A 9,932-nucleotide genomic window follows, 5' to 3' on the forward strand; every position below is an offset into this window, starting at 1 on the left:
TGAGAAAAAAACGTACCGTTAGTCCATCGAGTAGCTATAGATACCTATTTCTTAGAACATCTGTCTAGGAGAAAGATACTCCGATGTAAAGTCTACGAATTGTTCAGCTTCTAGTCGTCTCAGACAATCATAAGTTAACTATTCTGTCTTAAACGTGAGTGATGTTCTGTGCATGTTTCACTCACTATAGTTACAGTAAACAAAGTTAACGCCCAGAAAACAAAGTTCCCCTCGATGGGGAATCGGAGAATATGAACATTTGATCAGTTGAAAGTTAATTTTGTACATAGGCGGTTCGAGAAATAGATTTTCTTTCTTTCTTATCAAACCATAGTCATAGAGTGATTCGATAAACACATCGAGTGATTGAGCAACACTTTCTAGATAGAACTACTCAACCATTAATCAGATGGGACCTACAAAAAGTAGTCTAAACAAATTAGCCTAATACTGGAACTAGCCAAGCAACTCTGTGGCTGGACTTGTCCTTATTTTTCAGATTTCCATATCAATATACAATATGTATATAAGGCGGCGAGCTGGCAGAAACGTTAGCATGCCGGGCGAAATGCTTAGCGGTATTTCGTCTGTGTGACACCGGTTGAGGTGCTTAGCGGTGTAGCGACTCCGTGAGATTGGATTGTTACTAGTTATTTGAGTGCGTCTGTACAGTAAGTGCAAGTTTCCATTAACTGTTCTTGTGTGTTTTTGTCATAACTATTGTGTGATAGTCTTCGTTTGAAAACTATCGTGTGTTTCCCCTATGGGGAAAACAGTAATTGCCTGGCAAGATGCCGAATAATGTATCTTCGTCTGGCGAAGAGGAGTCAACCGGAGGAAAAAATATAGAAAATTTATTGTTTGGAGAAGTTTCGGATTCTTCTGAAGAGGAGTTTCGAAAGCTATCAAATTGTACCGTTACAAGGAGGAACATAAATGTGAAAAACATACAAAGAGAAGAAAAACAAAAAAGAAGTTTTGCGTCGGCGGTTGGAGGTGGAACCCGCCAGCTGTCGACAAACAAAAGCGACATATTAAAATACAAAGACATGCTAAAAATTGAAAACGGTGTTGTCAAAGTTCAACCACCGGAAGAATTATTATTAACAGAAAAAAAAACCAATTATTTTTAAAGTTTACTGCAAAAAAGGAAGGAAAATCGAGCGAGTGAGTGAAGAAAGAATTGAACAAGGTCTAAAGCCCATTTGACAGGACATTACGTATCTAGCAAGAGGCAAAAAATTCGGTACCATTGAGGTACATTTTAAAAACATTGAAACTGCACAAGTGCACTCTGTGAAATCCTTGGAAACCGAGGATATAATTTTGATACCGATTTACATGGGGATGAGGACATCCAATGTAAAAATAACAAAGGTCCCACCTCAAATTGACCCAATGTGGTTGATGGCGGCGGTCCTGGCAAAGAAAGTAGATGAGGTAAATATACTTCAAGCTATCGTCACCGAAAAACCATATTGGATAGGCCACACGGTTCACTTATTAATTCAAGGAGAACAGGCTGTAATTGAACAACTTCCAGAAAAAATAGAAGTTGGGGAGGAGTTGCTCCTCAACGTTTTTGTCGAGGGTCGAAAGCCCCGGTGTTTTTTGTGCGGCAAATTAGGCCACATTCGAAGGAACTGCATGGAAAATAAGGAAGAGGAGAAAGAAGAAAAAGAGGAAGAAGAAAAAGACGAGAAGAAAACAACAAACAAAAGAAAAATACAATCAGCAGCTCAACCGAGAGTGGCGACTACTATAGAACAACGACCAACAAAAGCAGCAAAAAGAAACCGACCACAAATAACAAGGAAAGAAGTGGAGGACAGAGGGATAGTAGCACTTCACAGCAAAAATGTTGATTTAATGAGAGAAATAAAAGCAAAAAAATCAGCCACCAGAATAGCTGAACTGTCTGAAAAATTTCAAAATTATGAACTATACGAAATGGATTCAAAGACTCATAAGATTTTATTAAATACATACAGAACATCTGTATCGGCAATGAGGCTGGAATTTAACCAGTTCATTTTTCAAGACTTGCCACCTCCGACCTTATGTCAAGAAAAGGTGGAGAGTCCCTCTCCACCGGACAAGCGCTGATTAACAGTTAAGACATGTCTGTTCACATTGGTTGTTTAAATGTTCGTGGCCTGTTGTCTAGCTGGAAGCAAGGACGCTTCCTAAATGACATCAGGTCAAGAAAATTGGATGTGATTGTTGCAACGGAAACCCGAGTAGAGAGGCCAAGAGATCTGTCCCTCCTCCTGAACGGCTACGAGAAATACGTTTCTCCGAGTCGGGCGGGAGGTGGGGGTGGGGTGTTGGTCCTACTAAAAAGAAACCGGGTAACCGAGAAAAAGTTGTTTTTTTTCTGATCCAGAAGGCAGGCTGGTCGTTCTGGACCTGACATTCAGTTGTGGCAAGATAATCAGGCTAGTTGCTATTTATGCACCCAATATTATGGGCCCGCAAAGTGAATATTTTCGTGACCTGGGCAAGTTCCTGGCCACGTCGCATTCGCTAGTATTGTTAGGAGACTTTAACACAATATGTGAGGCACACACAGATTGTGTTGGCTCGAACACGAACAGAAAATGTAACCCAGGCTTACGGGATCTGCTAAGTCACTTTCAGCTAGCAGACCCATATAGGTTGGAACACCCGAACACTCCACAGTGGTCGTGGTCAAATAGTGACGGGTCTACCAGAACATATCTAAATAGGATTTTAATTAGAGAAACAGATAAGTCTATAGCTAAGTGTCTACAGTTTTTTCCAGTCAGCTACAGTGACCACAAGATGGTTATCTGTAAACTGACAATAGACAAGTTACATAGTCAGGGATCTGGCTACTGGAAACTCAATACGTCCCTTTTGGCGATTGAGGAATACAGAAAGCGGGTCAAGATGTTAATTCAGAGGGCATTGACAGGTACCATCATTAATAACAAATGGTGGTACGCCCTAAAAAGAGCCATCAAATATGAGTCTATTAGGTTTAGCATAAGTTTAGCTAAGAAGGGACGTAGAATAGGAGATGGTATAGTTAAGGAACTAGAAGAAGCCTGGAGGACTGGCAATGCGGACCAAGTGAAGTTGAAAAGACTGGAGTTAAACCAGCATCTTGAAGCCCAACACATGGGAAGTATTACCAGAGCTAAGTTACGTGCGATGGGAAGTGAAGGAATCAAGGCCGCTGGATGGGCCCGAGTGGTGGAAGCTCGACAAGGAAATAGTTCCACGATACGTTCTTTGACGAACCATAATGGTGTCTTGATAAACGAACCCGAGAAAATGTGTGAGGCCTTTCGGAAGTACTTCGCCCAGCTGTTCGGGGGTGACGGCGGTCCTGATAGTGGGAGAGCCCTCTAGGACTTTCTTGCCGGTCTGCCGTGTCTCTCGGGGTCGGATGCGGAGTCTTGCGAAGGGCCAATCACGCCTGGGGAGGTGAAGGAGGCTTTGGCCGACTGTAAAGCGGGTAGGTCGCCGGGACTTGATGGTCTTCCGTATGAGCTGTATAAATGTATGCCAGACTTGTTCGGGCATCTACTGGCTGACGTTTACGCGAACTGGCAACAGAATGGGTTTATCCCCAGATCTGTGCGCCGGGGAGTAGTGACGTTGGTCAGAAAGGACCCGGACAAGGGGGACGTTATAGAGAATTTCAGGCCCATCACTCTGTTAAATACAGAAGTGAAGATTTTGGCCAAGGTCTTAGCGAAAAGGTTGGCGCGTGTCGCGGATGGTATAGTCAGGGAGGCACAGACATGTGCCATCCCAGGCAGAACCATTCAGGATACCCGCCATCTTATTCGCTATACCATAGAGAGGGTTGATAATAAATTTGGCAAAGGTGGCGCACTGGTACATTTGGACCAGTCTAAAGCTTTTGGTAGGGTTGACCATCGATACCTGGCGACTGTGCTTGCGCGGTTCGGCTTGAGCCTTGGCTTCCTCAGGTGGTTTATTGCTTTGTACCACAACATTGACTCGATAGTTCGGGTGAACGGTTTCCTTTCGAAGCCGTTCTGTATCAGACGCTCGGTTCGTCAAGGATGTCCGCTCTCACCGCTTTTGTATGTGGTGGCTCTCGAGCCACTACTGCGGAGGTTGAGTGGCATTCCGAGAGAACCAGGTCTAGAGGAGTTTGTTACAGCTTTCGTGGATGATATCACTATCAGCGTAACCTCAGTAGCACGCCTACGTGAAGTGGGTAAGACTATTGAGGTTTACGAGGAGGTGGCAGGAGCAAAGATTAACCGGGAAAAGTAGGTCGGCTTACAACTCGGCACTTGGGTTGGCAAGTCAATGCCTTCAGACAGCGCTGTTGGGCGCTGGATGGAGGGACCGGTTAAGTTGCTGGGAGTTTGGTTTGGTCCAGGCCTCCAGATAGAGAAGAACTGGACGGAGGTATTGAGCAAGGTGGCTGCAGTAGTCAAGACCTGGTCTTGGCGGTGGCTATCCCTGAAAGGGAGGGCGGAGGTGGCCAATGTGTTTATCGCATCGGTCATTACTTACCGCCTAACCGTCGTGCCTTGTCCGGATTCGTGGTTGATCAGGTTGGAGAGACAGCTCTTTCGCTTTTTGTGGAAGTGCAGGTCGCCACTTGTGAAACGCTCTCTCTGCTGTCAAAAGCCTTTAAAGGGAGGTTTAGGGATGCCTTGGTTAATGATGTGCAGGCATGCGTTGATATTGAGGCACCTCTGGATTCTCCTGGATAGTGAACGGGTGTGGTCTGCGCTGGCCAGACAAATGTTCCCAGAGTTCAAAAGTTTTTGCGAGCAGGAAGCCTGGTGTTCTCGTAGACCGAGGTCGAGTGAATGGCATAGAGTGTCGTAAGGCCCTCTTGCTTTTCCGGCGCTCGGGCAACGCCAGCGGTGGGGGTTCTACACGGATTTTATATAGTGGGTTGGTAGAGTCTGAATGCAACGATGGCCTAGGGGCGACTCTAGGTCTCGGGTTTATTCAACTGGACAGCCTGTTTCACCGTACATTCGGGTTGAGAACGTTGGACAACTTCCAAAAGTCCTTAACCTGGCAATGCTACAGAGGTGCCTTGCCCGTTTGGGATAAGCTTGCAAGACACGGTAAGCGTCAGTCGCCGACCTGTCCAAGATGCGGGGGAGACAGGGAAACCGTCCCTCATGCTATTGTTCAGTGTCCGGAGATATCTGAAATGTGGGCTTATGCTGAACACCTGTTGTCCGGCGAAGGAAGAGTACAGCTGTCGACTGAGTCAATTATAAAAATTGACCCACCGGGAGTTTTAACAAACGAAGGTAAGAATTGTTTTCTCACGGTTGTAGCAATAGCGAAAGAGGTAGTATGGAAGACGAGGATAAAAGGAATTAAGACAGGCAACTTTATCTCTGGCCACAATTTACGTTCATTTTTTACTTTTCATTTGAAAAGGAAAGTGTGGCTGGAGAGATGTTTGTCGGAGTGTACGTTCCAAAAGAGATGGAAGCATGTTGCACGAGTGTTGTGCGTGCAAGGAACCGTGTGAATAGTCAGAAAAAAAAAGAAAAAAAAAAAGGTGCCAGCGATAGATCGGGGCTTGTGGGGTCGGAGCGTGGCCTGATCATCGCTTCATTTGTGTTGTCTAACGTACTGTTAATATCATTCGATTTTTTATATTTTATAAAATTTTTAAAGTCATGTTTATGTAAACCATTCGCATTACTGATCCCAATCAGTTGTTTTGTACCATTCTATGTTTGGCCCCCTGTGGGCAATAAAGAAATTGGTATTTCGTCACTGTGAAGTTAATACGTGGTGATTTTGAATAGTTTTTGTGCTGCTTTGCAGCGGTTTGGGTGTTTATGTGTGTAATTTGTTTGAGCTTTCTCTTCTCGTTAGAGAAGAGACAGCTGGTTGAAGAATGTCTGAAGACAATTATAGTTACTCAGACATGTCATCATCCGAGGAGGAGTTGCTGGAGGCAGTTAAAACAATGGACCAGAAACTGATAAGAGAAGCGGAATTTTGCTGCTGTAGCAAGATGCAAGGAAACAGAAATGTATATCAGGGAATTCGGAAGACACAAAGAAGAAATGAACCGAGATGAGTTTGAAGTGAAGCTGTCACCCCCGCAAGAGGTTAAAAACGGAATAAGGGAAAGGTCGATAATCTATCGAACCTTTTCGATAAATAAAAGAATAGACGTCGTCACGACAGAACAAATAGAAAAGGCGTTAGAGCAGATTTGGGAAGACATAATATACCTGACTAGAGGTTCAACATTTGGAACAGTAGAAGTGAGGTTTCGTAATGCAGCAGCAGTAAGGAAACATGCAGCGTCGACAATTCGGAGCGAAGAAGGGGTGCTGTTGCCCACGTATAGAGGCATGAGAGCAACAAGGATCACAGTCGAAGGAATCCCACCGGAGATTGATGTGACCTTGGTAGCAGATGCGGTCCTCTTTGGTAATGAGGACAACATAGTGGTGCTCCAGGCCAAGAAAAAAAGAGTGCGTCAGCTGGAGAGGTCAATCACTGGAGATGATAGTCCAAGGTTCAAAAGAAACGATGGAAAAGATTACGGAAACCATGTAACTGGTACTTAATTTATCGATCCCGAAAGAATGAAAAGCAAAGTCGACCTCGGCGGAATTTGAACTCAGAACCTAACGATAGACGAAATACTGCTAAGCATTTCGCCTGGCGTGCTAACGTTTCTGCCAGCTCGCCGCCTTTCAATATGTATATATTAAGAAAAAATAGAAACAAACAAGAACAATTTTTAGTTAGTCTTCAATATTCAGATATTCTGGTAAGTGGATACAATGTTACAAAATAGATTATATCGCAACTATAACAATTATAAGTTTGTTCTTAAAGTAACTTACAGATTATTTGAAACAATTCATTCTTTAAATGACAGTATTAAATTTAAATTGATATTTAAGCATATGAAGTTATACAAAATATAAACAAGCATAAAATCTAAAAAGTTATGAAATTTAAACACCATAAATTTCAATAAATCTATATTGATTTCTAAATTGAAATAAATCAATAGATTAATCAAAAATAAATAGTTATTCGATGATGGGTATAAGATTTTACTTTGATTTCTCTACAGTACAAAATTAATCTCAAAAACTCTTCCACAATACTTATTGTTCTGTAATTATGAATCTTTTATCCATGCAGAAGACATAAGCCAACACCAACCAACGAAGGAGCCTCTGCATAGCCACTCGACTTTCTAAAACTAACAAAAAAGCAGTAAAATCACACTCACTCTACTATCTTATAGGATATACCGGAAACATTTAACTTTATAAAATTTTAAACGATGCAGCTTTGAATAAAATACATTCGTGTAGTCGAGTTTAATACTTTCGATTGTAATCACGAGTGATAAGACCTGTTGCTGCAAGAATAGTTCCAGAAGAAAATGCTATTTAGTGCAACATTAATTATTTAATTCCAGCTTGACTGAACGACTTGCATGTTAGAAAGCTGTCCGTCTGCTGTTTTCATGACGATAAACCTATACTTACCGGGCTGTGAGTGACCAAGTTAGTTTTCATAACTGAAGAAACGGAACGATGCAGAAACATATGCGTCCTACGTTCAAATTACATCACTTACAGTCCAAAACAAAATGTGTACTTACACAAGTCTAGGTAGAGAATTTTCTGCAGAGACTATTCTTGCTGCAATAGATTTGATCACGTCCGATTACAATCGAATGTGTTAAACTCATTCTATATGTCTAGTGGTGGCCTGCTCTTAGGGAAGTCTTGTGCATGTGAACCTTCTCCATCACTCTCTATACGACCTGGGAGGGCCCCTACCGTCCCCCTGCTGTCGTTAATTAGATTTCTAGAACTTACCATGACTAGACTTGGGAAGAATACTGGAGTAGCTCCCTGTTGCCTTTTCCAGGCAGGTGGAATTTGAACTTAAAAAGCAGAGAAGTGGAATATATACCGTAAAGCATTTTTTCCGACGCACAAACGAGCATTCCACTCCCCGCCTGCAGAGCAACGTGAAATTAAATGTTTTGCTCAAGAACACAAGGCACAACCTGGTCCCGGAATCTAGTGATCTACGATCGCCAGGTCAAAAATGCAACGACCAAATTACAAGGCTACATGCCTTAACATATACTGTATGATGCGTGTGTATGTCTGTACATATATATATATATATATATATATATATATATTCTTTTATTTGTTTCAGTCATTTGACAGCAGCCATGCTGGAGCACAACCTTTAGTCGAACAAATCGACCCCAGGACTTATTCTTTGTAAGCCTAGTACTTATTCTGTCGGTCTCTTTTGTCGAACTGCTAAGTTACGGGAACGTAAACACACCAGCATCGGTCGTCAAGCGATGGTGGGGGACAAACACAGGCACACAAACATACACACACACACATACATACATACATATATATATATATATATATATATATGCGACGGGCTTCTTTCGATTTCCGTCTACCAAATCCACTCACAAGGCTTTGGTCGGCCCGAGGCTATAGTAAAAGACAAATGCCCAAGGTGCCACGCAGTGGGGCTGAACCCGATACTATGTGGTTAGTAAGCAAGCTACTTTATTTCATATAATATTTACCATGAAGGCATTACAAAAAGGGGACGAACAAAGACAGACAAACATAAAAGGTGTAGTAGCTGCTATAACGTTTAAAAATTTATGATAAATTTCTGATGCGATTTTAAAAATTACAAGTACAATTTACCGATTATATTTTACAAATTACGAATTACAAGTTGCTCATTACAAGTTACCTGTTACTCATTGCAATTTGCAATGACTTTCCTGGAGGAAAGGCATCCGACCACCAGGGTGGACCCCTTGCTTTCTCTTTTTTTTTTTTTTTTTTGCCTCCACTTATCTGGTGTCAAACACTCCCAGCTTCCTTGACACAGGCTTGTATCTTCTCATGAATCTATCACGTGAGAGGTACCTCTTCTCCAAGCCTGATCTTGCTACTGAAGTGGTAACTAAAAAAGTTAACCAAACCCTGGCCGGATACAAAGGTACCCGTCACTATGCCCCTTACATCCGTCTTCCATACTGTTTCTTTCAGTATGGCTACTACGCAGAAAAAGCAAGCCATCCTTTCCCTGTTAAGGGAAGGAGGCGGTACAATCTCGATGATAGACTCAGCTGATAGCTGTACTTTGCCCATCGATGACAACAGTTGCTATGTGAAAACTATCAGTCCCGTTAATTCCGGACATTCCACAAATGCGTGCAAGGCGGTTTCCCTGTCCTGCCCGCACCTCGGACATGTCGGCGAGACGGCACTTCCGTGCCTTGACAATTTATCACGAACAGGTAACGCCGCACGGAAGCACTGCCAGAGATTTCTTTTAATTGTCCAGATACCCCGGCCCGAAAGTTCTCCTGAAAAGGTTGATCAACTGATTTTCATCATAGCCCAGGGTCTCCCCCAAGGCATCTTCGGACATAAATCCCACTAACTCACTATAAAAATCCGCGGTGGAACTCCTATTGCCGACATTGCCCGCCCGAGAGAGTAGCTGAAGTGTCTGTCGGCACTCCAATTGCGAGTTCCCCAGCCTAGGTCTCTGCTTGATCCATCTACCGATGTCCGTTAAGGACGTCAATTCCGGAAGGTAGAACCGCACGTGCGGTGACCACACCTGTTCTCCATCCAGGTGAAGCAAGAGGTGCTTCAACCTTAACGCGAATTTTCGCATCCTCAGCCAAGGCATCCCTAGCCCACTCTTTAGCGGTTTCTGGCATCAGACAGAGCGCTTCACAAGTGGCTTTCCTCCCTTCCACAAAAAGCGGAAAAGGATTCTTTCCAACTTGTTCAGCCACAAATCGGGACAAGGCACCAAGGTCAGACGGTAGGTGATAACCGATGCTTTAAAAACATCTGCACCACCTGCGCCTTTCCTAGCAAGGATAACCA

This window comes from Octopus bimaculoides, chromosome 2 (genome assembly GCF_046866305.1).
Source record: "Octopus bimaculoides isolate indiv1 chromosome 2, ASM4686630v1, whole genome shotgun sequence".
In the NCBI taxonomy this organism is placed as follows: Eukaryota; Metazoa; Mollusca; class Cephalopoda; order Octopoda; family Octopodidae; genus Octopus; species Octopus bimaculoides.